The sequence below is a fragment of the Phalacrocorax carbo genome, chromosome 4 (assembly GCF_963921805.1).
Source record: "Phalacrocorax carbo chromosome 4, bPhaCar2.1, whole genome shotgun sequence".
NCBI lineage: Eukaryota > Metazoa > Chordata > Aves > Suliformes > Phalacrocoracidae > Phalacrocorax > Phalacrocorax carbo.
Window position 1 is genome coordinate 41023958 of NC_087516.1, and position 26833 is coordinate 41050790.

The window sequence follows — 26833 nt, forward strand, 5'->3', positions numbered from 1 at the left end:
TTGCTAGAGGCCCCTTCGGGGCAGAAAGTTATCTAATTATGGCTATAAAGCATGCAGCACATAGCTGAGTACAACATATATCTGCGACCGGGATTTAAGCCTTATTCAGGTATAGCACTCTACTTTTTAAAGACTACTCAGTACTGCAAGTTGAAGGAGATGGTAATATATCAGCTTGTTTGCCTCCTTTGACTGAATTATTAAGGCAGTGAGTGTTTACTAATGACCAAAGGAAATCTTCTGCTAATCACTGGATTACTGAAGATTTGAAATAAGAATCTCTCTAAGCAAATATATTTTTAGAAATAAAATAGATATGCAATTTATTATCATTTGTTTCTGCTGGTTTTATTGTGCTCTACATGTACCAGTCACAGTTTTTTTATCTGAGACACTATATAGCTAATGCCTTCCTGACGGACGTATATAAAATAATCAAGAGTTTGTGATCATCTGGTTTTAGTAATAAGTGCCATGACAGGTTATATGTAAGGTGAGCACATTTTCAAAATAAAAAAGGGGCACTTTTGTGGCAGTATTTTCTACAGTCATGAAATACTCAAGTGCTCTGTATTCTGGCTTCTTTCTTTGATCTGCTCTGCCTGGGTCAGAAAAGCTTCACCTGGAGCAGATCAAAGAAAGCCTGAGCAATGCCTCTTCCTCCTGAACCTCTCCCTCCTTCACTTCCCTCTGCTCTATGGTGCTGGAAATCACAAAAAGAAGGGAAATTGAAGGATCCCGCCCCACAGGCCACATCTCCTCCAATCTCAAGCACAGAATTTTATGTCTTGATCAGACAGGACCATCAGGCCACCAGGCTAACTCACTTTGCAGGGCTGTCACTCTACAGGTTATGATGGGCTTTGGACAGTAAGCACCAAGGAATACATGCGCTCTCTCTGCTGACAGTTCTGCATCATTAGCAATGCCAAAATGAACTTCAGGAAAGAAATTGAGTTAGGTGGGACTGCTCGCATGCACAAAATTAGCTGCATGAAGTGACTGGTGTGAAACAGGAATATAGCAAATACGTAATGTCTGTGCAAAGATATAGCTGAAAGGCACGCAGGGCAAAAGGAAGGGATGGAGACAGGGGGTTGCCATCATTTTAAAAACAACCTTCAGAAAATAAATTATGTGAATGAGGATGTGAAACTTGACATTTTAAGCAATTTGAAAGAGCTCAAACATCAGAGCGTCTTAAAAACCCAGCACCATATCTATGAAATAGATGTGATTTCTGGTTGTTTTAGGAAAAAGAGAAAAAAAAAAACCAAAACATAATGAATAAAATACTATGAATTTTTCCAAGGAAATAATGAAACAGCCTAAGTGGCCATAAAGATTTTCTAGTAGAAGCATTCTAGCAGAAAACAAATTAAATATATTTTGGAAAGGAGAGAGGAATAAAAAATTCTTCAAGCAAAAGAAATTGTATTTTAATGATTATTACAAGTAAAATGGCTAAAAGGCAATAGATTTGCCAAAAAATATTCTTTCCAGAAAGTATGCTAAATAATATGTTAAAATATGATAAAAACAACTGCACTGACATATTTCTATATTTGGACTTTTAATTGCCAAATAAAATAGAATTTTCTTCAAATGAAAAAAAAAATAGCAATACCATCAGGATGCTTCTGATCTGTGAAAACCATAGAAAATTTTGTAAAATTACTTTAAAATGGCTTTGCTCCAGTCAGTTATCTGATAACTTGACTGCTGGTGATAGATACCAGGTATGTTTTGCTGACATTTCCCCAGCTTCAAGGGAGCATCCGTGTGATATGGCAACACAGGGCAGATGTGACTGCTGGGCCAGCAGTGAAGCAGTTAACTGCAAGAGGGGGAACTGTCTGCAGGAATGGGAACCGTCAAAAGGTTTGCCACAACTTTAGAGAGGAGAATGCAAAGAAATGGACATTGCTTTAGCTCAGCTAGTGGTAAAGGCATTTATATTGGCAATTTGTTGCACTACTCGGCATAGTTTGCAAAGCATCCTCCAATAGTAATGTACAAAGAATGTATAAACAATTATTCATATGTATAAATCATATAAAACACAGATTTAAGGTTACTTTTGTCTTTCTTGTACATTAAATTTCAAATTTTAGAATACAGATGCATTTTAGGAATCCTTCCAGTATTATACGTTGGAGTCACCGGACCAAACTTTGTTCCTGTTTGTACTGGTGTAAATACTGGGAAGCGCCATCGTAGCCCAAACCACAATTTGGTACATCCTACCTCAGGAGCCATTTGGTCTAAATGGATATTGTGAGATTAAGACTCATTAAGCTTGTGGCTTTGAAACGGCTGTCAGAAATACACAAACTGCAAGTATAGTAGTGAAATGGCATTTTCTCTTGTGATATAAAAGCCATTCCCAGATGTTTCCTGTTTTAAAATAATGTGGACATCTCTGGCCTAGTACACTTAGACTCATTTAGAAGTCAGCAGACCAGGCAGGTGGTAGTTGGGCTGCTATTGTTATTTTTTGCAAAGCTGATAGTTCAGTCTCCCCTTTTCCTGAACTACTTTATCCTGGTTCCAACGTCCCTTTGTCTGCGAGGGATGGAGGAGGTAGAGCTATTTCCATGCCTGATCTGAAATATGTTCAAAAGCAACTCTGTACTGAAGTCTATCTGAAAGATGAGCTAGGTGAAATACTTGAAAATACTGGGAACTGTATCTACTTAGGGGAACTCAGCCTCACTTCTACTGTAGAAATCCCTAGGACTCACTAGTTCAATAGTAACTATTTTTCTGTAAGTCAAGAGTTGTTCCTTTTCTCTAGGAGTCATTTCAAAGGACAGAAAATGTAATATTTCTTAGAATAAATTTAATAAACAATATTGTGACATGTTTGGAAAGTGTATTACTGACATAAAAATTCATTTCCATGTCAGAAGTAATACTTATACCAAGGTATGAATAGATTATTTTGACTCTGAGTAAAAACCTATTAAGGCAGAGGCAAGGAGAGAAAGGCTGTTCTATCATCATCAATCAAAAACATTTCCACAGCAATAATTTTATTACTTTTTCACTTATTTCCTATCCTGAAATGCAAAGTTTACTGCTCCACTTGCTCTTTACAGTTAAAGAATTATTTCAGCTGTTCTAACGATACCATTTAAAGGCCCCAGGAAGATCTGGCTTAACACCAGTATTAATATCCTTTACCTAAGTGTGACAGAGAGATAGCGGAAGTCTGAACACTCTTAAATTGGATATTCAAACCTAATAGTAGGGAATATTCCTTACCTATATGTATTCAATTCAAATTTATATACACACAATTGGAAATTGTGAGATAACTTGTGATTTTGTTGTTACCTCAGGACTGTAAAACTCCCCAAATTTCTGTTATGGAAATGCTCTCCTTATTGCACCAAGCAGCCAGCACATAAAATACTTGAGAATTACAAAGAACTAGGATGTGATCCAGAACACCTTGCTGCCTGGGAAGACTGTCTCATCCTGGTCCATAGTTATGCTCTTTCTTGCTCAGTTTGATTTCATCAGTTTTGCAATTCTAGGTTTCTGGTGGCCCAGACTCACCTGGAAATTATCAAGCTGCCTTCCAGGCAAAAGAGAGATGAGGGCTTGAACCTTCTCAGGCTTGGGATGGATGGCAATCCAGCTCTGCCGCCCAGCAAGTGCTCTAACCACTCAGCTGAAGCTAACAAAAGGGTTTGGGTACCTTCTCTGACACTTGTTCAGGGTGGTTCAGTTTTCTAAGTTTAAATTATTGGCAAGTAAAAACATGAAATAACTTCTTCCAGAAGCTGAAATGCAAGCACTTCTTGGGCATTTCCCATTGCCTTGGCACCGGCACTGGTTTATCTGCACGTTCTGAGCAGTTAGAGCCATATTGAAATCCTTTCATGAATTTGGAATGAGGAACCTACTTCTCACACCTTTGGAGTAGCGCACAAGTTTTATATACAACACTGCTGCCTCAGAAGTGTAATCATGAGCTCTTTCCTTGATATATATCAGCTAAAGCTCCAGGGGACATTTGTGCCACTTTAAGGCCTCTTGAGGACCTGAGAAGGTGCTCATGAAGTCTGCATTTGTTTTCTGAGAAGAAAACCACAAAGATGATTTTTGCAGTTCCTCTTGGCTGGTGGCTGGCATGTCACCAGGCAATTAAAGCCTTGCTGTGTTATTTTCACATGTTAAAGTAATCGGTATAGTTCAATGGTAGCGCAACAATTCAGACACTTAGATCCCAGTATTCAGAGTCTGAGAAGCCTTAGCTTGTACTGTTTCACTTTGGACTTCAGGTTTTGTCTGCTGACTGATGGAAAGAGGCAAGCAGGGGCTTGTACCATTTCCAGTCTTAACTATTCATGAGCGCAGAGACTACCTTTGATTCCCAATGTGGGTCTACTGCTGCCATTGTGTATTATACAATGAACTGTTTACATAGCAGCCTTTTGTTACAGGTTTTAAATCTTCTCAGGCTGCCAGTGTGAGGCGGAGGCTGCCAGCTGGCAGACAGAGAGGTGCTTGTGCTCCAACTGTTGGAGGTAATTAACAGCCCAAACTGTCAGAAGGTGACAGCCGGCAGAAAGTTCCTGCCCTGGGGTCACAGCTGGATTCCGACAACTTGCTCCTTGATTTACCAGTAAAACTAATAATGTAAGTAATATTGGTATTAAATTATCAAACAAGGGGGACTGAGCCCAAGTTATATTTTCTACCCCCAAATTAACTGGTAAAGAAATCAGCATTAATCTTTTGAAGCAAATAAGTAACATTAACTCACTTTTTGGGGGGAAAAAGCCCCAAAAAACTAGTCCACTAAAAATTTAGTGGACATAAATATTAGGATCATTGAAGACCATAATACTGTTGGGTTGACACTTTCCTGAAATTGTAGAAAATTAAACTAATATCTAGTGTTAGTAGTCTGGGCAATGATTATCAGCCACAAACTTTTAATTTAAGTGCTATACTCAAAGTGTCGCATTAGATTTACGTTTGCTGCAAGTAACTGGCTATGAATGGAAATGTAGAAATTGTTAATTTTGCTGAAATAATTACTTATTTCTTTTTAAAAATATTACTAATTCATCAGAGCATGGAGGCATGTGTTTAGCTTCAACTTTAACCAAGACCATAAATACAGTAGAGTCAGCAAGTCATAGGTGCTCCTTTTTTTAAATGAAAGCCAAAATATTAATTCTTGGCACTTTTAGTCCATGGCAGTAAAAACACTACATATTTGGTCAGTTGAATTTTAAGACACAACTGACAATAGTATTTGTGGATCTTTGTCCTTCGAAATGATAATATCTGATGACAGTGACACTCCCAATGCTGTTAATGCTGCATATGATTTGAGATATTCTTCCCACTGGAGTTTCATTTCAAAATGTTAAATATATGCTTTTGTAACTTTGAGGTTCTTCAGGATGGACCAAAGAACTTCCTACTTGGGCCGCATGTGGAAAGCAACAGATCGGCTTTTTGCTCAGAGCTCCTCCTCCTCTGTTCCCCGGTGCTCTGCTCTGTGCATGTCTGTACAAGAAATCCTGACTCTAGAAAACCCACAGGAGTCTTAAGCAGAAGCAATTAGAGAGTTTTACAGTTTTTTCTCTACATAACTTCTGACTTTTTTTAAAAAGTGACAAAAGTCACAGGAATGTCTCATAGACGTTTTAATTTGATAATATGCGTTCCTAAATTTCTTTGTTTAATGAGCTCTTACCCAATGTGCCAGGATTTTCAGTTTTGGGGAACAAAGATGGTAGAGCACAAGAAACCCAAGGGCACAGACCATTGCACTATGAAGAAACCAAAACAAAGTTGTTAAAACATACTGTAGAACCAATTTAAAATAAAAAAGAGGGGGTTTAGCAATGAATTTCTTGACAGCACTGCTTGGCCAAGAAGCTCTTCTTGCAGAAAACAGTGCCTTACATTTTGACCAGCCTGACAGGGTGAAAGGACTTTTTATATCAGTGTGTCTTTTATCTTTATGATATCCTATCTTCATCTACAGTATGGTGATGTAAATTGGCTTCTGGGAAGCTATAATGATTGATGTTAGCTGAACATTTGGCTAAGAAGTTAATTTGTAAAGAACTGTCAGTCACAGGAAATAAACATTCTTCAGCAGTATATTGGCTCTTATAGTGGTTTATTTTATGGTGCCAGGAAGCTTTAAGATATTTTCCTATATCCTTGAATGATATCCAGCAAAGCAACAGTGATATTTTCCTACAGTATCTTCACACACATACATTTGACAACTAAGCTTTATTTGCACTGTCCCTCTTTACCCAAACTTTGATGTGTGAATAATGATGAATTAGGCTCTTCCTGCTTACGAATTGCTTTGATACGCAAGAGAAATAAGTAATAATAATAAGTTTCCAAAATAATAAGCATTCTATGTAGTAATGGTAAATCAGAAACAAGTGGAAACTTCAGAAATGACCAGAAATGATAGCGGACAGTGCATATTAGAACAGAAAAAAGAGAGAAGCTAAAGCACTGCTTTAGCTTGCTGTTACATGTTTGTGTTTAAACTGAGTCTGTTGTGCTCTGGAGTCCTACCTCCTTCAGCTTGCAGACTGGAAGGTATGACAGCTCCCTCTTTGCTGGTGTGGGTTTCCTGGTGCACGCTCATGTTGTTTTCCAGCCTGAGGTCAGGTCATTGCCAATCTTCACATCTCAGCTGAGAGATGGAGATGGGCACCCAGACCCCAGCATTCAAGGTATCTTGAATGATTGATTTAAATCATTGAGACCTCTCTCAATAATTTTTTAGCGCTCTTGGGAATCTGAAGAGGTCCCAGTTGACTGGAAGCTGGCAAACGTTGTCCCAGTCTTCAAGAAGGGCAACAGGAATGACCTCAGTAACTACAGGCCCATCAGTCTCACTTCTGTGCCTGGTAAAATTATGGAGAAGATTATTCTGGGAATTACTGAAAAACACCTGAAAGACAACACAGTCATTGGTCCTAGCTAGCACGGGTTCACGAGGTGAAAGTCCTGTTTAACAAACTAAATTTCCTTCTATGACAAGGTTACCCACGTAGTTGACCAAGGGAAGCCAGTTGATGTAATTTTTTTGGATTTCAGTAAACCTTTCAATACTGTCTCTCACAGTATCCTCCTGGACAACATGTCCAGCACACAGCTGGATAAACACATAATGCAGTGGGTGAACAACTGGCAGACGAGTCAGGGTCAAAGGGTCATAGTAAATGGGGTTACATTGGGTTGGTGGCCAGCCACTAGTGGGGTTCTGCAGGGACCCATCTTGGGGCCAGTACTCTTTAATGTCTTTATAAATGACTTGGGTGCAGGACTTGATGGAATACTAAAGTTTGCTGATGACAGAAAATTGGGAGGAGCTGTTGATACTCTCAAGGGCAGAGGGACCCTGCAGAGGGACCTGGACAGACCAGAGATCTGGGCAATCACCAACCGTATGAAGTTTAACAAGGGCAAGTGCCGGATTTTGCACCTGGAGCACGGCAGCCCTGGATGTACAGACATACTGGGGAATGAGAGGCTGGAGAGCAGCTCTGCAGAGAGGGACCTGGGGGTTCTGTCTGACAGTAAGTTGAACATGAGCCACCAGTGTGCCCTGGCAGCCAAGAGGGCCAACCGAGTCCTCGGGGCATCAGGCAATGAATTGCAGCCAGTCAAGGGAGGGGATTGTCCTGCTCTGCTCTGCGCTGGTGCAGCCTCACCTCGAGTGCTGGGTGCAGTTTTGGACACCACAGTATATTAAGGATATAAAGCTACTAGAGAGCATCCAGAGGAAGGCCATGAAGTTGGTGAAGGGTTTAGAGTGGAAACTGTATGAGAAGCAGCTAAAGTCACTTGGTTTGTTCAGCCTGGAGAAGAGGAGATGGAGGAGAGACCTCATCATGGTCTACAGCTTCCTCACAAGGGGAGGAGGAGGGGCAGGCACTGATCTCCTTTCTCTGGTGACCAATGACAGGACCCAAGGGAACAGCAGGAAGATGTGCCAGGGGAGGTTTAGGTTGGATATTAGGAAAAGGTTCTTCCCCCAGTGGGCGCTGGAGCACTGGAACCGGCTCCCCAGGGAGGCAGTCATGGCACCAAGCCTGACGCTATTCAAGAAGCACTTGGACAACACCCTCAGAGACATGGTGTGAATTTTGGGTTTGTCCTTTGCAGGGACAGGAGTTGGACTCGATGATCCTTGCAGGTCACTTCCTACTCAGGACATCCTATGATTCTATTGTTCTATGACCTATAGAAAGCTCCTGAACTTGTGCTGGAATCTAACCAAACACATATGCCCCATGGACAGCTAGCCATCCTGAATGCATGAGTTTCCTGAGAAGCACTCCACATTTCCATAACTTTCAGGAGGATGGGCAATGGGGAAAGATTTTGTGACATTTCAGTGCATTGTCGTCTTTCAGAAAGCACGTGTTGGCGTGCATCAGCCCTGTATTCTTAGGGCCATTGAAAGATCACTCTTGGAAGTTTTCCTAGCATTTATAACCATGTCATATTTCAATACAATTTTTTAAAGACATGATTCCACACCCTTTTAACTTAATGGAAGGTTTCCCATTGATAGCCATGGGAACAAGACCAAACCCTAAGGGAATATTAACTAGCCAAAAGAAAAATTCAGTCTGGGTAATGTTAGCTTATAAATAAGTTCTCAGCCCATGTGTTCATCCATTTTACAAAACTTTGAGAAAAACTGTTGGGCAACTTTCATTTACAACTTTGTAACCCAACCTGAGCAGTATACTTCAAGGAGAAGAATAATTATGAAAACAATAGAAGAAAAGTAAGGATTTTAAAATTAAATTTTTAAAAATAAATAAATTACAGAGAACAATACCTAGAAAGTCTGAATTGACAGTAAGTTCTCTTCAGCTGGAGAAAGAAACTTCACCATGAAAGTGCAGTCCTCACTCTGTTGAGGAGCCTTTGCAGAGAAACACAGAATAACGCACTTCTTGTAACAGGAGACATACTTACACTCCAAGAATCCTCTAAATAAATGTAAGAGGCCCTTTTTAGTTCATTCAAACTAAAAAGGGCTAAGAAGCTGAAAACAGAAAATAGTTAAAGTTTGGTTATAAAAACTACTTCAAATAGATCAGTAATACTTAATCTCTGAAGTTTTCTACCATCTTCCATCCATCCATTGATTCCCCTTATTTCAGTTTAAACCTTACTTTCCAAGTCGTCCTAGCCCAAAATGTCTTTTTTTTTTTTTTGCAAAAATATTCTGTGTGGCATATTCTTTAGCTGAAGTATTCTTCCTTTCCTATTTCATGAAAATAATATTAGCAATTCATATTGCTGCCAGTTTTCATGTTTGTATTCTTCACCTTCCATCGCTTCTTTTCCCTCTGTTCTGGTGCACCCTTTGGTAGAGCAATGTCGCACAACTCTATAGGCAGCAGATACCACATGATATAAATTCAGCCCATAGAATATTAGCCCCTTGATATTACCTGCATCCTTAATCTGCTGCTGTTCTATGCTGCAATCATGACTCCTCCTTTCCAGCACTGCCCTGGAGCTTGGACAGCTGACTCCAGAACTTGCCATCACAAATGAGTATTGCCCAGCGGTCCTGAGCAGCTGGCTCTTCTCCTAGCAGCTAAATTTTGTAAGCAATGAATTATCCTGGTAGTCAACAGGGATGAAAAGCCAACAGTACTGTTAGCAGCGCTAGATAATGCGAAGATGGGTAAAATGTTTAATGATTCACCAAAAGTAGTTATCTGAGATTATCTGTGATTAGCATTGACAAAAACAGGGTAAAACCTCAGGCTGCAGTGAGTTATATAAAGACTTCGCACAGATATTTAAGCGGTGAAGTAATCCTAGAATCATCAGGAATTAGAGAATCTGGAGGTTCTGGAGCACCAGAAAAAGACAAACATGGTGCTTATTCCCAAAAGTGAGGAAAGGCACAGCCAAGGAACCATGGAAGAGCTAGCCTGACTTCAGAACACTGAAAAATAAACAAAGCATCTATTTCTAAGCACTTAAAAGGTTAGCCAGTAATAAGTAAAAGCCAAAAATCATGTACTGTGTCCTTACTTCATTAAAACAGCCAATAGTGTTTTGCATACATATTAACCTCATTGGGAAAAAAAAAAAAAAAAAAAAAAACCACCAAAAAAACCCAAGCAGGGAAATAACTTTTCTACTTTTCTGTTGAAAGGCTGTATCAAGTAGGGTTCTACTGAAATCTGTCTTGAGTCTGGTGCCATGCAGACATTTCATTAATAGCTTAGGTGCTCCAACGGGCAGTAAGTTTATTAATTTCTTATATAATACCAAGCTGGGAGGACTGCAAGCATTTTGGGGAACAAGGTTAGAATTCAAAATAAGTAAATAAAATGGGAGAAAGAAGCCATAATAAATAGAAAGCTATTACATGAAGACAAATAAAACATTTAAGTAGGAACAATCAGCTTCACAAATACTGTATGAGAGATGAATTGCTAGTTAGCAGGCCTACAGAAAGGGATCTGGATGTTATAGTGTATCACATGAGTCAAAATTGTCTTAACATTTCAATAAAGCAAATATCACAATGGGAAGTATAAACACAAGAACTGTATGTACAGCATCCAGTTTTGCAGTTGCTCTATCAAAACTGGGCAGGGTTCAGTATAGAATAAAAAATGATCAGAGGTCAAGAAAATGTGAATTTCAAGGAACAACAGCTACAATGGATTATTTGAGAGAAGAAAAGACTAAGAAGAGATGTGACATAGCTATGTAAAAAATTACTGCAAAGAAAAAAGATATTAAATTACTCTCCCTGTCTACTATAGGAAGGAAAGTAAGTAATGGGGTTAATATGCAGCAAGGGTATTTAGGTTGGAATTTTCCCCCCATTGTCTCTCCATAAGGGTACTGCAGTAGACAGTGGAATACGTTACATAAGGAGGTTGTGGGATCTCAGTTTCTGGAGTTTTAAAATAATAGGCTAAGCCAGCTTCTGTCAGGAATGTTTTAGTTCTAGTTTATTTTTAGGAATAGTTTGGAGGCCAGACTGGATGACCTCTGAGGGCCTCTTTGTAGTTTCACTTTTTATGAAAGTGTGTCTGTTACCAGAATGGTTGAATACATGTAGTAAATATATTTCTTGTGAAATGCACAATTTACTGTGCGGATTTCAAATCAAAACAAGCAGTTGTGAATTCTTATTGGAATTGCAAGGACTCGGTAAGAGTAAATTATGCACAGTCCTGAATTGCTAAAAGGGATTGCTCATCCAAAGACTTTGAATTCTACAATGTGAAAAAGGCAGCCAGAACAAATTTATAGGGCCAAGTCATAATCCCATCACAGTCAGGAGCAAAACTCTCATTGGTTTTAGAGGGACCAAGACTTGGATAATCAGGTTTTTTTGAGATCTGGCAGTACATAATGTAAAATATGCCACATGTCTATTCATATTGAACTTATACACGTAAATATTTCACATCAGTTTCTTCTTGTCAGATTGTCATTTGGTGGACTTCAATGTGGCCAGTTTAACAAAACAAAATGCTACTAGTTAAGTAAATCTATCTGCAAGAAATATTTATGAAGAAGTCTGAAATCTGAATTCCCTACTGCCTTTATTTCTTTACAAAGTTGCATAAATGAGGAAATAGCACCAAAGGCCTATTAGTAATCATTATTTCCTAATTGCAGTGGGAAGCATCCTGCATGTTTAAATAAATATTGTTAACTCTGACCTCTTGGTTTGCCAGGACTGATAAGGCAATTGTTTGACCTATATGAAGCACATACAGTATGCATGGACTGAAAGCAGCAGGAAAACAGGAAACAATAAATCAGAAATTAGAGCACTGATTGTTGTAGCTAATTACATCAGACTTCTGCTTAATTTCTCACTCTGTCATTGTAACCTGATTTTCTTGCCAACAGACTTTGCAAATTGCTGGTGTCACGTACATACAGCAAATAATAATCTTTAGTTACTATGATTGACAAATGAATGAGAAGGAGAACATAGTTTATTATGGAAGAATGAACTGTGACACATACCAGATACCTGCTCAGATGCTTTTTTAATTCACTTACCTAGATATGCTGCATGATACATTTTGCCAGGACCACAGGTTTTGGCATCACAACAGCGTAATTGAATTTGTGGCATGGTTTGATAATGCTGGACAAAGAAGGAAAAATGAGGCTATAAAAGGAGAAAAATGGCATAGATTTATTTCCACAGCAAGACAGATAAAGTGGTAACTAGAAAATTTAAATCAATTCTGAAAATAATATGCTTAGAATTAGGCATATTAATCAGCATGTTGTTTAATCTTGACGTTATTGTCCTCATACTGCACATCAGATAACTTGGTGTCCTTATTATTGTCTCTTTTTACATTACTCTACTTTCAAACTATACAATCCTTCTTTGTCCTGTTTCATCACTGACTGCCATCAGCATCTTCAGCTGGCATAAAATAACACAGCTTCCTTGAAGTCAGCAGAGCTTTATCAGATATTTTTCCATAGTTGGGAATATTTGGTAGAAAAATGAATTTTTAAGTGTCTAAATGACAGTTTGGCCCTTCTGATCCAAATAAAAGTCATTATCTCTTTAGTTAATACACCATCTTTCTGAAGGTCTACCCTTTTCTTTAGACCAGTAGGTTGGTGACATTGTTTTGAGAGGTCAGGCCACACCATGACACTTACATGTAGTCAATGATGGGGAGAGATGCAGTTTTAACTTTTGTTGATGTCTCTTAGACTCCCGTAAGCGTGAAGTCAAGGCAGAGCCAAGCAGACACACTGGAGAAGTACCAGAAGTATTAATATTATATCATCATTGCCTTTAAAAGTCTGTGCCTTGTGTATTATGTATTCTGAAACTGCCCATATGATTTAGCAAAGCAACATCTGGGGAAAAAAAAAAAAAAGGACTCCAGCCTGATGTAATGTTTTATTCATGTGGTATATCCATATATCATATCCCTCTAATGTTATTTCAAGTATACAAATTATTTTCTCCACAACCATTGTCATGTCTGCTCCATCCTTTTCCTTTGGGATTTTTATTTGTAACTTTGTAAGGGCCAAGCCCTAGAAATCAACCAAAAGACCAACATGCTGATGTTTTTAGCTATGCATTTCCAGAGGTCTTCCATTCTCTTCCCAGAGGGCCACATCACCTCAGCTGAATGCCAAGGTGCAAATAATTCATATTGGTCTGCAGTGCTTGTCAGGTTGTAGGACTTTCTGAGTGTTCTCTTCTTCCCTGCCTGAGAACCAAATAATTCTCCTTCCTCCCAAATTTTCTGTATTATAGCAATGGTAGCAGGGTCCTGTAGTGTTCTTTTTAGGAGTCAATTTCTGGGCAATTATACATTAATTAACCAGTTTGTATCATATATGTGTTTCTATATGCAATTACAGGTTTAAATGTTCAAGTTATTTTTTGAGTTATATTAAATTGTAATAATTTACAATCCTCAAATCTTTATTCTTCTAAAGCATTACATATTTGTTTAGCCTTTTCTGCCTACCCTCCAGCTAAGCAGTTTATTCAGATTACTGTTTTGTTGGAACTGCTTCATTTTCTCTGTCCCTCCGCCTCATTTCTACTTTTTGTATTGATAGGTTAACGATCAGCTCATCTGAAAGTGGAAATAAAAAACCAAATCTTATGTTTGATATACTGACAGACAAATATGTATGCAAATGTCAGATTAAGTATAAAATTTAATAGACATTAACCTTACTGGCAATATTTGTGCTTTACATGTAATGATAAGGCAACAATCTTCCTACAGCATCAAGACTGTTGCCTTATCACTACAGATAAAGCAGTAACATTACACCACAGCACAGCTTGCTGTTGGCTGTGGTGGGCCATGTTAAAACACTTTATGTTTTTGGGGGAGCCAGCTGAGAACACTGAGGTACCCACTGGTCTTTCAGCAATGAAAGCACCAAGCCAGCGAGTTGCTCCAGATAACAGTCCAATAACCCTAGGGGATATTAACAGTATAGAAGCAGCCCTGTAAAAATTCCAGTTACTTTCTGATTTCCCTCATGTTATCTTGTTGAATTCCTGGCCTTGTTTTGGAGGCACCCAATTCATCCATCTCCATACAGAAGACAAGCGCAGTCTTGTTTGTAGCATTGTTATCAAAGACTAATGCATGGATAAAGCAAACAAACAAACCCTAATCCAAAGCTATTTTAACTGCAGCATTAAAGCTAGGAAACCTGCTGATTACCTCTCTGACAGTTAATGGGACTATTGATGTATTTGAAGCATATTCTTAAAACTACATGATAAAGACAAGCTTTTATTTTGTAAATGGGTGGGTCCATATAATCTCTATTGGTTCTGCTGTGTCCTAGTTGAAGAAGCTTCAAGTACAACACAATCCTGTTCAATATTTTAACATCAAAGGAAGATACAGCGTGACCAAACTTTGAGAATATAGAGAACCTTCTCATAATGAAGCATCTTTGCATAGAGCAGTAAGTTATAAATAGGGGAAAAGTTTTAAACTAACTACACAGAAGCACAGGCATCACACATGTCTCATTATCTTTTTCTAGAATAAAATAAGCCTGCAGAATGCAGCAGGAATCCTCTTTATTATTTTTCCTAACAGCAATAAGAACAGTTTTCTTTTGAAACTGATTCAGCAGCATCTGAGTTGCTTTTCAAAACTCAAAAATGAAGGAAAACTGAGGAATTCATACCTTTGCTGTATTTTTCTGTTTGCTGTGTGGTAACTCCCACCTGTCTGCCTCTTACTCTAGATTTTGACCTTTAACATTAACACACAAAAATCTGAAATCTGCCCCTCTGCATCAGACTCTGTACAGAAGTCCTATAACTAGACCACCCCTTCACAGGTAAGAAAAGCCATTAAAGCCTGTGAATTTTCACAGTGGATAAGCCTAGATTAATTTGACCCAGGTGTTAGTCTAATACTGTGCATGGGAACATTCACAGTGTCCCCTAGCTGTTTCTCCTGCGGTGGTCCAGCCTTAGTACTCTCTGGACTCTAATCTAAAACATGTAAGAGTACCAGCTGGCGCAGGACTTCATAGACAGATTTTTGTTATGCTGTTTGTGTCACTTTGATATATTCTTTTGCTTTGCATACGCATGCATGTAGAAGTAGGAGGAAAACATGAAGAGCTGTGTGCTGAAATTAAGTTACTAATGTCAGACTCTTATTCAATTTTACAAAAACAAGCCCTTAATTTCATACTACACAAGCAAAGGGAAGCGTCATTATGAGCAGTGCAAAAATTTAGAGGCAAATCTGCCCTCATTTGCACCTCTGCAACCCTTGCTGAAGTCAGTCAGTTTGAGCAGACGTAAGAGAGGTCTGAATCTGTCCTGTTAGTCTTTATTTGCATGTTACATATTTAGTTTAATTTATGCTTTATTTTAAAGAAAAACAAGTGGATGAGCATTAACAACTAAGTAATTGGTTGCAATGTTAATGTTAATTAAGATGGTAATATGTGTATGGATGTGAGAAACCCGAGTTATTTTACCAAAGCTGCCCATAACATAGATAGGCTATTTTATAAAAACAACTCCATTATTTCAGCACCTTTTACTAGACTGAAATACTGAAAAGAACAACCTTTGCAGTTAATTAATGGGTCAAAATGTGAGTTGCCCCACATACCCCCAAACCTGCGCAGCTGAAGACCATTTCTAAAATTAATCATGGCTAAAATATTGTACATGACTAAAAGGTGTTCTCACATGCCTAGCCCATTGGAGACACAATAATATATTGGCCAGATCAAGAGATGTAACAGTGTGGGCAGCAAAATATTTCATAAGGGCAAGATGAATCTTCCAGCTCTGATTATCCTCTCACAACACTACAGATTGACAGCTAATAGAATTAGGCTGGTTTTAAACATGTATAACTGAATTGGGCCCTGTATAATCGGAAAGTTGGCATATCACAGACCAATTTGCTCATACGAATAACCCAGTGAAAATCCAGGGATACATCTGGAAACTCACATTGTAAGTGAGATGAGAATCAGGCCATGCTGAAAATGCTAATTAGACATAAACTGAAAGAAAAATCCATATTTTGAAGTGTCTAAAGCTGAGCTTACTACATCTGTCAGATGAGTACCTAAAAGACTGCTTATATCTGTTGGCAAAGTAATATAGAATTCAGCAGTTGTACTTGTCTTAGGACTGTTTGTGAAGATGTAATCCATACCATCCAGACTCACATTTTGAGTGAAGCTTGGCACCATACTAACAGGAATATAAATGGAACAGATCAGTTATTCAAAACTGGGAACAGAACTATCTCAGTTATCACAGACTCAAGCTGAAAATGTCAGAATGGTAAGTCTTAACCACTAATTTTAAACACAAAGCTAGTAATCAAGCAATGGGTACCACTTCACTTAGACCAATTAGTGATGAAAGCTCCAATTGCCTCTAGAATATTACATTTATTCATCAAATTCAAATGTATAAAACTATTTACAAACAATGGAAAGAGCCAAGCAGTCCAAATGGATTTCAGATACTTCACAGATCGGCCTCTGACTACACAGATTTGTTTAGTCCTATCTTTATGTGGCTCTGAGGAGCCATTTATTAATGAAATATTTCAGGAGATTAATGAGTTTATTTACATATTATTGCGTTGCTTATAATTCAACCTATCACAAAGGAAAAAGCAGTCTTTTCTACCTGGTCTGAAACGCTAGTTCCTGGAAAGATTTGTATTCCAAATTTATACCATCCCTTAAAGTGAGATGCCTCATCCTGCCTTCAAGATAAGATTCCAGGCATTGCTCAGATACTTGGGTATAATTTATTGTAGCCACACAAAAGTCAGTTCTAAATCCTTTTGGACCATGATGCCACAAACCAGCAGTTCAAAGTTCAAAGAGGGAGGCCGACAGATGCAATTAAGTTATCACTGTTGGGATAACTGTAACCCTTGCTGTGCTTTTAGCACTTCTGGGATCCTGAAAATTGTGAAATGCTAAAAAAAAAAAAAAAAAAAAAAAATCATTCTCCTCAACCTTACCTATATTTTCATTGCATAAATCACAGCAGTTGGAGTAAAATACATCCAGTGAACGATTTCCTGCCACTAAGGAAAAAAAATCCAAAATCTTGTTTCCTGATGACTACAAACTTCTCTTGACAAACCTCCAGTGCCAAATGTGGTTTCCATTTACTGTTTTGGGATTTATTTGTCTATGCCAAAGTTCAGGTGTGCCAGCTCTTTGTAATAAGCCATTTGGATGAAAGCTTGGCTAGCTCAAAGGATTCTGATGTATTTTATTGCTGCCTTTTAAGATTATTGTTCAGAAATACCAACTCTAATTTTGAAATCAATTAGCCATGCAGTCTGATGAGGTGTTGGCCCAGCTCAGGTTCACACCCGCTGTCCGCAGATTATTGTTAAGTTGAGTCAGGTCCTTAGTGCTGCTCTACTTTGCAGGCATCTGGTGTACACATGTTTGATGTCCTCACAAAATGACGCTGATGGTTTAAATGGCAAGGCTCTAATGAAGAAAGCCTAGCAAGTTTGCTGCTGTTTGCCAGCAAAACATGACTTTTACAGGGCTGTGTAAAAGTCTTTTTTCCCCTCATTTAACTCTTCCATGTCAAGAGAATATAAATCTTCCGCGGAGAGTGGAGATTCAGCAAAGGTGATGAGAATGGGACCTGAGGGTCCACTATTGGCACGCAGAAAGAAAATCCCTCTGGGCTCCTGTACCTTCCTGGCACCTGCATGGTCCATACAGCCATGTGCTCAAAAGCACTGCCTCCAGAGGGAAGGGCATCTGCCTGCACTGGCCAATGAGCCCTCTGGAGGGCAACTCATGGCAGAGCCAAAAGGAGAGGCACCCAAGCTCCCCCAGGGAGAGGAAAGTGAATGAAACCATCCAAAACTGTTTACTTTGGTTTTGCCATTACAAAATGTTCCATGGTAATCCAGATAAAGAATGAGTGTATAAGGTTATTTTCCATAGCATCTTTGCAGCATAGGAAGATTTTCTGCAGTTTTTCCAGTTTTGTGCACAATATCTAAGAATAGAATCTGAGAGACATAAATACAAACTAAAAAAATCAACAAACCCTCCCTCTCCCTGCCCTGATTGTGTCCTTTAATGTGTGCAAGGCAATTAAGTACTTATTGCCTTAGATTAAGGCTCCTTTGAAAATCAATTTTTCCTTCTTTTAACTAAAAATTATTCCATCAGATTCACCAGGATGAGCAACTGAATCAGCAATATCAGCCATACCAGGGAAAAAGTAACAGCAGGGAAGTGTGATGAGTTATTTGTATCCATAATCATGCTAGTCTATCTCAAATGATAGATGCTAAACTACTGGTCTAATCATCTCAAAAGAATTTACAAGTATTGCATTGTGGCTTCAGAGTTGGAACCATTTATCAAAATCAGCCTTCCATGCAACCCATCTGTAACATTTTGGAGAATGTTAAGTACACGCAGCCTGAATTTGATCCAACTTTTTTTTTTCAAAGCCAAAAGCATTTTGATTTTTGCTTACATTAATTGTCATGATCATGTGGTCATTTAGAACCATTGTGCTCTATGTTAAATAGAGCAAGAGGTGAATATAAACAAATATCTAACTCAGAACAATCAGGTATGAAAAGGTAGTTCTTATCTGGTCAAGGAGATAAATGTAGCAGCTGGATATTCTCTATATAGAACACGTGTGTGTGTGTGTGTGTGTGTGTGTGTGTGTGTGTGTGTGTGTGTGTGTGTGTGTGTGTGTGTGTGTGTGTGTGTGTGTGTGTGTGTGTGTGTGTGTGTGTGTGTGTGTGTGTGTGTGTGTGTGTGTGTGTGTGTGTGTGTGTGTGTGTGTGTGTGTGTGTGTGTGTGTGTGTGTGTGTGTGTGTGTGTGTGTGTGTGTGTGTGTGTGTGTGTGTGTGTGTGTGTGTGTGTGTGTGTGTGTGTGTGTGTGTGTGTGTGTGTGTGTGTGTGTGTGTGTGTGTGTGTGTGTGTGTGTGTGTGTGTGTGTGTGTGTGTGTGTGTGTGTGTGTGTGTGTGTGTGTGTGTGTGTGTGTGTGTGTGTGTGTGTGTGTGTGTGTGTGTGTGTATCTAAATAAAAGAAGTGTCTGAAGCCTCTACCTGACTGGTATTGAGACCTGGAGATCCAGCATCAACTTGCCCTTTACATTAGAATTTGGGATCATAATTATACAGTGGGTGTATTTTTTCCTGTTTAGACACACCGCACAGTTTTGTATTTATGTAGCTTGTCTTCAGGATCAAGAAAATTAGCTCTATTCTAGTTGAAACCAGGACACTGAGTAATACCAATTTACAGCTTCTAATAACAACCATGTTTTCAGTATTCTCACAAGTTGTACTTTAATCCAATGATCTACTGTAACTACATAAATATCACACTCCTAGCATGGAAGGAAAAACTATGCAAGGCTATGCAGTTTTACATTAGTTCTCTATCAGTGCTTCTTTTACTCATATAAATGTGTGAAATATTAGCTGGTGGCTTCAGATAATACAGTGGTAAATGGTTAAACAGGGCATTATGAGTACATCTCTCATTTGCTGTTTTTTTAGATTTGGTAGGGTACCCCTTCATTCTTGTAAAAAGAGAGCACAGGCTGCGTTCAAACAAAGGTTTCAGGGTTTGAAGAGAGTAAGACTCAGTCATCTAGTTCAAGCCTGATGCTCAACAGTCATGCTGAAGGAAAAATTACTGTCTGTAGAGCACAGACATGGCCATACAGAATACCAATATTCAGCACACAGGAATTAGGTTCTTTCCCTCTGCAAAGTCCTCCTAATAAGAATGCTAAAAGGGGTGTATGTGACAAGAAGGAAATGGGGAAAAGGAAGGAAGCCCCAGCAGAATAAGAGGGAGACCTAGTCTGGAGGGCAGTTTTGGGCATGGGGTAAAAATCAGTCATAACTGATGAGAATTCTTCCTTTCCTTAAGTCTTTGACAATTAAACATGTCAAAACAGTCATGGACCCTGGCAGTATAACTGCCATTCGAAGTCATCACAAAGGACCTCAGCCCAGTACCTCACTGCCAACAGTGGTCATCTAGGGGTATAAAAAACACATACAGAACAATCTGACACAATCTCTCAACTTTTAGCAATCGCTGAGAAGTTTCCTACATGCTTAAAAGTCACTGATGGATCTATCTTCCAAGAATTGGTTTAGTATTGTTTGAACCCGAATACTTGTGTAGTTCTGCCTTCCATTGTGTTCTGTGGCTAACAACTCCGTACTGTAGTACTCTGTGACCACCATTTAGTTATATGGGGAGAGAAGAAAGGCCTTGTGTTGTCACTGTTTTCATGGGATGAGTTCTTGTGTGAAGAAAAAGTAAACAAACATCTTATATTCACCTTTTCCACATCTTGATTTTGTAATACCTGCTCTATGCAGACGTCCTTTTGGTCACTATTCGTACAGTAGTTATTCCATACCTTTAATCATCCTGTATCAGCCTTTATTCTTTTTCTGGTTCTGTTTTATAATTGTGGCAATGGGATGAACAGACTCTGTGCACCAGATTCCTTTTTTAACATGAATCTCAACATTCTTGAAAACAGAGCCTGCAGATCAAAAGTTTGGGAAAGCTTGCCTCCAGACCAGCCAGATCTGGCATGGCTCTGTATACTGTAAACAAATAGCTTTTCTTTAGCATCCAGGAAGGTATATTAAGGGAAGTTATATTATCTAAAGTCCTGTAAAATTATAGGTGACTGAAGGGAAAAAAGAAGTCCTGCCAAAATCCCGTTTCTTTTAAATGATTAATAAATTTCATTCTTGTTGGGTCCAAAAAGAAAGGTGTGCAAATAGAAGCAGTTTGACTACTCCTGTAGCAACACTGGAATAGTTTAGTCAGTTTAACCAGTTTCTGTTAGGTCTATCAAACATTGGCCATTTTAATTAAGTTTATTAAGAGGCTTTAATATATCCTATTCAATAGTGCTTGGTTAGTTTATGTTTCATTTAAATCCATTTATTTTTTTTGTGAGCCAGGCATGTGGTTCAGATGATACATAACACCAACATAACTGGCAGTCTTATTGTCTTATGATAATATTAATGCCAGTAGTGCAGGCCAAATTGCTCTGGTTGAAGCTGTTTTACATAACAGATATTATCCAATTACATAAGGCTTGAGGGTAAACTTTGGTAAAATTACAGAAGACCCATTATGATATTTCCTTAGAAGCATTTTTATACAGTTTGACATCTGAAAACCATACTTGGTCTCAAACACATACCAGGGAGATCACCACCTGACTACCTCTGTCATAAGTTATTGTTTGGCTCATTAATATTTGAAGTCTAGACTCCGTGAACTTTGAAATAAATAATGCACTGTGTATATACTGGTGTATAATAATTTTGGGGTAAGAATTCGACAGTATTTTAACGCATTTCGGCAGGAAAAATATTAAATTCTTGTCATAGGAAAGTTCCTTTTATTAATGAAAACTATTTCTTCCTAGTGAGTGACTAAGTTCACTGACTCCACATTTCACAACACAATTGGTCATGCCATTAGGAATGACAGAATCTAGGAGCCCTGCCTATCTATTAGCTGTTGAATTTGACTGGAGATATGCTGGGGAGATGGAAGCCAATCTCTCAAATGGTTCATCCCATGCTTAATGCTAAATCCAGTTTCTGGATCGCCTGCAAAGTAAACATAATCAAGTAAATATGGGGACTAAAGTTACTTTTTCACCAGACCCCTGTTAATTTTGCTGGTCTGTAAAATGGAGTCTGACATTTGGGCCAGATCTCAGGGTAGTCCTAGTCTTGGCCACAAAAATCTTGTGGGGTTGGGTTCCCCCCCCCCGAGAATTCTCCTTCAACAGGCTGTTGGTTCCCTTATTTCTGCCTGGCTTTTTTTGTCTCATTCTTATTCATTCCTTACTTTAATCTGGAATGTCTTAGGCACTATGTAGCCAGGTTTGATTTCTCAGTTTGCTGCTTGTTCCTTCCCAACCAAATATGTTTTTCATGAGAAACGTGACATTTTCAATTAGCATATTATTTTATCGATTGGGTATTTTTTTGGTTTTGGTTTTGTTTTTTGAAACACTGGGTGAACTGAACTACACAGGCACCATCAGCATGCATCATGAAGTCTTCCTGAAATGTTCTTATTACTCTCTTTCATAATGGCTGTCACCATTGATGTTATGTGCTCCTAACTAGTAACACAGTAGAGGATAGTAAAAAGTTTAATCTGCAGACCACTACCTCTTTCTTGAATTTTAGAACTGCTTTGTAAATAAGTAATTGGGCTTTAGTAAAATTCTACCTGACTTCAGCTAGTTTGTGCAGCTCTTCAAGACTTGTGTGGCCCAAGAGACAGGTTATTTCTGTCTGAGTAGAATAGTAAGATAAATACCAGGCAGTAAGCATTAAAAGGAGAAAAGCGTGTGAAAAATTAAGATGAAAATTTATTTATGGCACACCCTATATAAGCTTGACCTTGCTCACATTGTAATCATTTCCAACCCCTCAATGACGTCAACCTATACAAAGTTGAGCCTCATAAAAATAGAAAATGTGAAGGTTATGTGGCAATACACTGACAAGTTTTAATACCACCTCTTTCATAGCAAATGGCCAACATAGGTGCAGAACTGCCTGCTACTGGTGTGTGCTTACAAAAGTGAGAGAAAAAAAGAGGCTAAACTCTACAGGGATAGAACATAGGTCACGACACACACATTCAAAAGTCATGACCTTCAATATTAAGGCAACAATTCTGTCCTTAACTCTCTGTACGTTATGAACAGCAGCTAGAGTAAGGAACACTGTGTCAACACACTTTGAGAAGTCAGAGAGTTTTGTTGCTTTGCTCCAACCTTAATATTACGCAAATGCTGTTTTGTTGTGCCTTTAATACAATAAAGGACTAATTCTTCAGAAATCAAGGGTATAAGTCACACAAATGAAAACTTGTAAATTATGTCAGTAATCCATAACTCATACAACTGATTTGGAAACCAGAGCCTTATGGTTCAGAAAGAAGTAATTGCTTTATTAACTCCCATTTATCAGTATAAAACTGGCTAATTTAACTGACTGACTGATTTATATATTGATACTTTAAATTTAGCTCAACATCCTAATTTAATAAGGGGATCACATATGGATGTTTAAAAATATATTACTTTCTAGTTGGTTGATACTCTAAGCATGCCCTTATTAAGACAGATTATCTCCCTTCCCTTGTTCTCTTAAGAGAAGGACAAAACAAATTATATATCTCATTCATTCTACCTGACAGAAAGGCCATGTTTCCATATAACCCCCTCTCTAGTAATATATTGAATGCATGGCTAACCACATCATTCATTCTCTTTTTAACATCCATGATGTCATAATCTTTTGCAGCAGTAAGGGTGTATTCCTGCCTGCAGACTTTTGGAAATCACCACAGGGAGTCAGACTACTGAAGCACAGTCAAGCAATAAATCTAGTTGGTCTACTTGAAACAAAAGTTGTAAAGAAAAACTAATATGGATTTATACACCTTTTACTCTGATTCTCCAATAAGTAAGGTCTTGTGTACATTTAGGTGTTCCTAAATTATATGTTAAGAACTGGAGGGTTCTCAGTAACTTCCTTTAAATCATAAAATCATGTCAGGAATGTGTTATTTACTTTAATTAAAATTATTGATATTGACAACCATGATAATATGCTTCTAAAGGGAGAGGCACAGGTTAGGATCCTAATGAGCACAGTGTTTAGATATTGGTATTAAAAAACCTGTAGCTGTAACAATCATATACTCTATGTAAGCAAGATTGTAGGCCGGATATGCTGTACAACCATGACTGTATAATACACAACCTAAAGGTAAAAGTGTAAGCATTTTGTGTATTTAACTTTCAAAATTAGCACTCCTGTGAAATATGACATTATTAAGATGAGACTGTGTGTGGATTAAAGTAGGTAGCTCTGCACCAATTTACATTCTGATAATTTCTTCATTTTTGTATTCATAGCAGTTCAGAAAATTGCCCAGCCAAATGCAGATTTCACTATTAATACCAAGGCTGAAGACTTCAGTACTATGTGGGATTTTGACCATAGAACCAGACAAACTCTAAATACTAGCAAGGTGTGACTCTGTGATTCCGTAGGTCTAATTTCAGGTAAGAATTTGCAAATTATTGCTTGAAATGTCCCATCTATATTTCATGCTATCATCCAACAAGCAACTTCTTTTCCAGAACACCTCTTAAAAATTGTGGTTCTTGGTTAGGAAATCAAAACATTTTTATTTCAGCCCTTCGTTCTAGTGATTTGAGCTCAAGATGCTTCCTGACTTCAAACCTTAATAGCAGATGATTAGAGCAAGGGGAAAATTCACTTTCTGAAGTCCAGCCAAGTTCTAAAAGAAATCTTTAAACTGATTTTGGAGCCTACATTTTTTTTAATGTAAGCCAGGGTATGTGTTTTTGGTACTTAGAAATTATGAGTGCTGTTTTGCAATACAGAAAACCCATCCCAATGCCAACACATCACAGGCTTGTCTCAGTGGTGATTCCAGTTTCACATATCTGGACTTAATGTGTTTCACCTCTGCTGAAGCTGGAGTTAGACAGTACAACTATACACAAGAATTAAGTCTTCTGTCTATGTTGTTTCATGACTACTGAGTCATCTGATCAGGGTGAGGGAAAAGACTGCTGCTTAGAATACTAAAAGTAAAACTCAGTCACTGGGGTTTAAAATCCATGTGTGCTCCATAGTATTCCTTCATCTTTGCAGCCTCATAACAATAAAATCATATAATGTAGCTGAATTCATTATCTATTATATTACCTTACTCTTCCTCTTTCACTCTCTCCATTTTATACAGCATATGGCTCACACACAGTTCCCTTAACATATGCTGTACATCCTTGTATGGTAAATGTGAAAAATAAATGTCTGATTAGAACCAGAAAGCCACTAATGAAACAAAGTGGTCATTATTCCTTATAAAATAATCACTGAAATGGACTTCCTAATACTCTTCTCGAAGGGTATTTCCTCGGTAACGACAGGCTGATTGCTGAGATGGATGGGTAATTGAGAAAGCTGAAAGATGTTCAAAAGTCTTAATGGTCAAGAAAGATGCTGAAAGCTGGACCTTTGTTCTGAAGGCAGCACAAAGTGTTTGAGAGAAGTCTATAGTTTACCAGAAATCCATTTTCTTTCTCTTTGTAACAACATCGGTTGTCTTAATATGCAAATTTACAGTGACAGTAGAGTGCAGTTCAACCAGAGGTAAATCTGCACCAGTTCTGACTTCAGATGGTACTGAAGGCTCGCAAGAAACATAATAGTTCCGTCTGACTACATCTCATCAGCAAATGTCTCACTCACATTCAAGTGTTCTGCAGTTCAGAGCTGGTTTTGCAGTCTCACAGCAGTATTGCACTCACGGTGCAATGGAGTAATCTTGTATTTGCCAGGAATGAACCACTGCCAGCAGCTGAAAGGTTTGTGGGTTTAGTGAGCATACTTCAATGTTGCCCATCACGTATTCACTCTCCAGAGTGGTGCACATTTTTCCCCCTTCCCTAGAAAAATTGTTTAGGGTCAAATCAAAACAGTTTCTGCCAAAGTTGATTTCTTGCATTAAAACTTACAGCAAATAAAAGTTTGAAATAAAGATATTTTAAAATTAAAACCCCAAAAGATTGTGATGAATTTGAAATGGTGACTATCACTTTCTTCTTTCTATTTAATAATTTTTTGTCAAAACCAGCATATTTTCACAGATCAAAAAAATAATAGTTTTGAGAAGATAACCATGTCTATAGCTTTTTTATATAAAATAATCAACTCTGTTAATAATACCACATTGATATAATATGTTTTTTCATGCTACTATTGCTTTAAAGCACAGGGTTTTTTTCTCCATTTCTTTTCTAAAAAGAAGCCTAAAAATTGATCCATGAAGACTTTCTATTCAATCATTCTATTTAATTAACAGAACACAGTGTTGCTACAGTTAGCAGCAAATCTGTCCAAGGGACTTCAGAACATTTTTTACTATATTGGCTCAACAGGATTTTCAGTTTGCTGTAACTTTTTTAAACTTGAAAACAATTTTTCTAAAGTTAATAATAGCCATTGGCCCAATGAAAACAATCCTATGTAAAGCAAAATGTAGACAATTATTTTCACTTGCTTTTGAATGTTGTTGTAGATTACAAAGTTATTCTAGATGTATTTTAAATGGTGAGATACATTTTCTCTCCAGGCTTGCCAAATTCAAAAGAGAAGGAAATTTGCTGAAAAAATGTCCTCAGAGAAGATGCCTATACGTTAAAGTTTTGTTCAGATGGCTACTGCTTCAGACAGTAGTGCACCCTTCAGAAAGTGTGAAACTGAGCCATTTTTGTGAAGTCTTCATGATCCCAGATGCTTTCATTACTTCTACAAGCAAATTATGTCCTACACCTTCAAGCATACCTGCTTTAATTCTTAATGCAGAAGCAGAACCACAGTTTCTTTTTTCATCCACATCCTGATACATATTCCCTTGAAATTAAACAAAGATGTCATTGGCTTCTGTGAGCTTTGGACAAGTCTTCAAAGGCATTTCTAAACATAGGAATATTATATATACCAATCGGCTTACTGGTTTGAAAAATGTAACTACTCAACTTGCAGAACCAAAGATATACGTATGTTGTAGAAGAGCAGCCCAGGAGAAAAAGATAATCACAGCTTTACAATATTTTCTAGCACAACTACAAGGACATACAGAGAAGAAAGAGGATCAGCTTGCTAAGGGTCT

The 26833-nt window shown here is 38.1% G+C and overlaps 1 long non-coding RNA gene across 1 annotated transcript in view; it reads left to right on the plus strand.

The window, feature by feature from the left end:
• LOC135313269 (uncharacterized) overlaps positions 1 to 26833 on the plus strand; it is a 60364-nt gene that overhangs the window by 30906 nt on the left and 2625 nt on the right. Inside the window, exon 2 of the long non-coding RNA XR_010372886.1 lies at positions 24042 to 24191. This is a non-coding gene — a long non-coding RNA (uncharacterized LOC135313269). The remainder of the gene's footprint in view (positions 1 to 24041; positions 24192 to 26833) is intronic.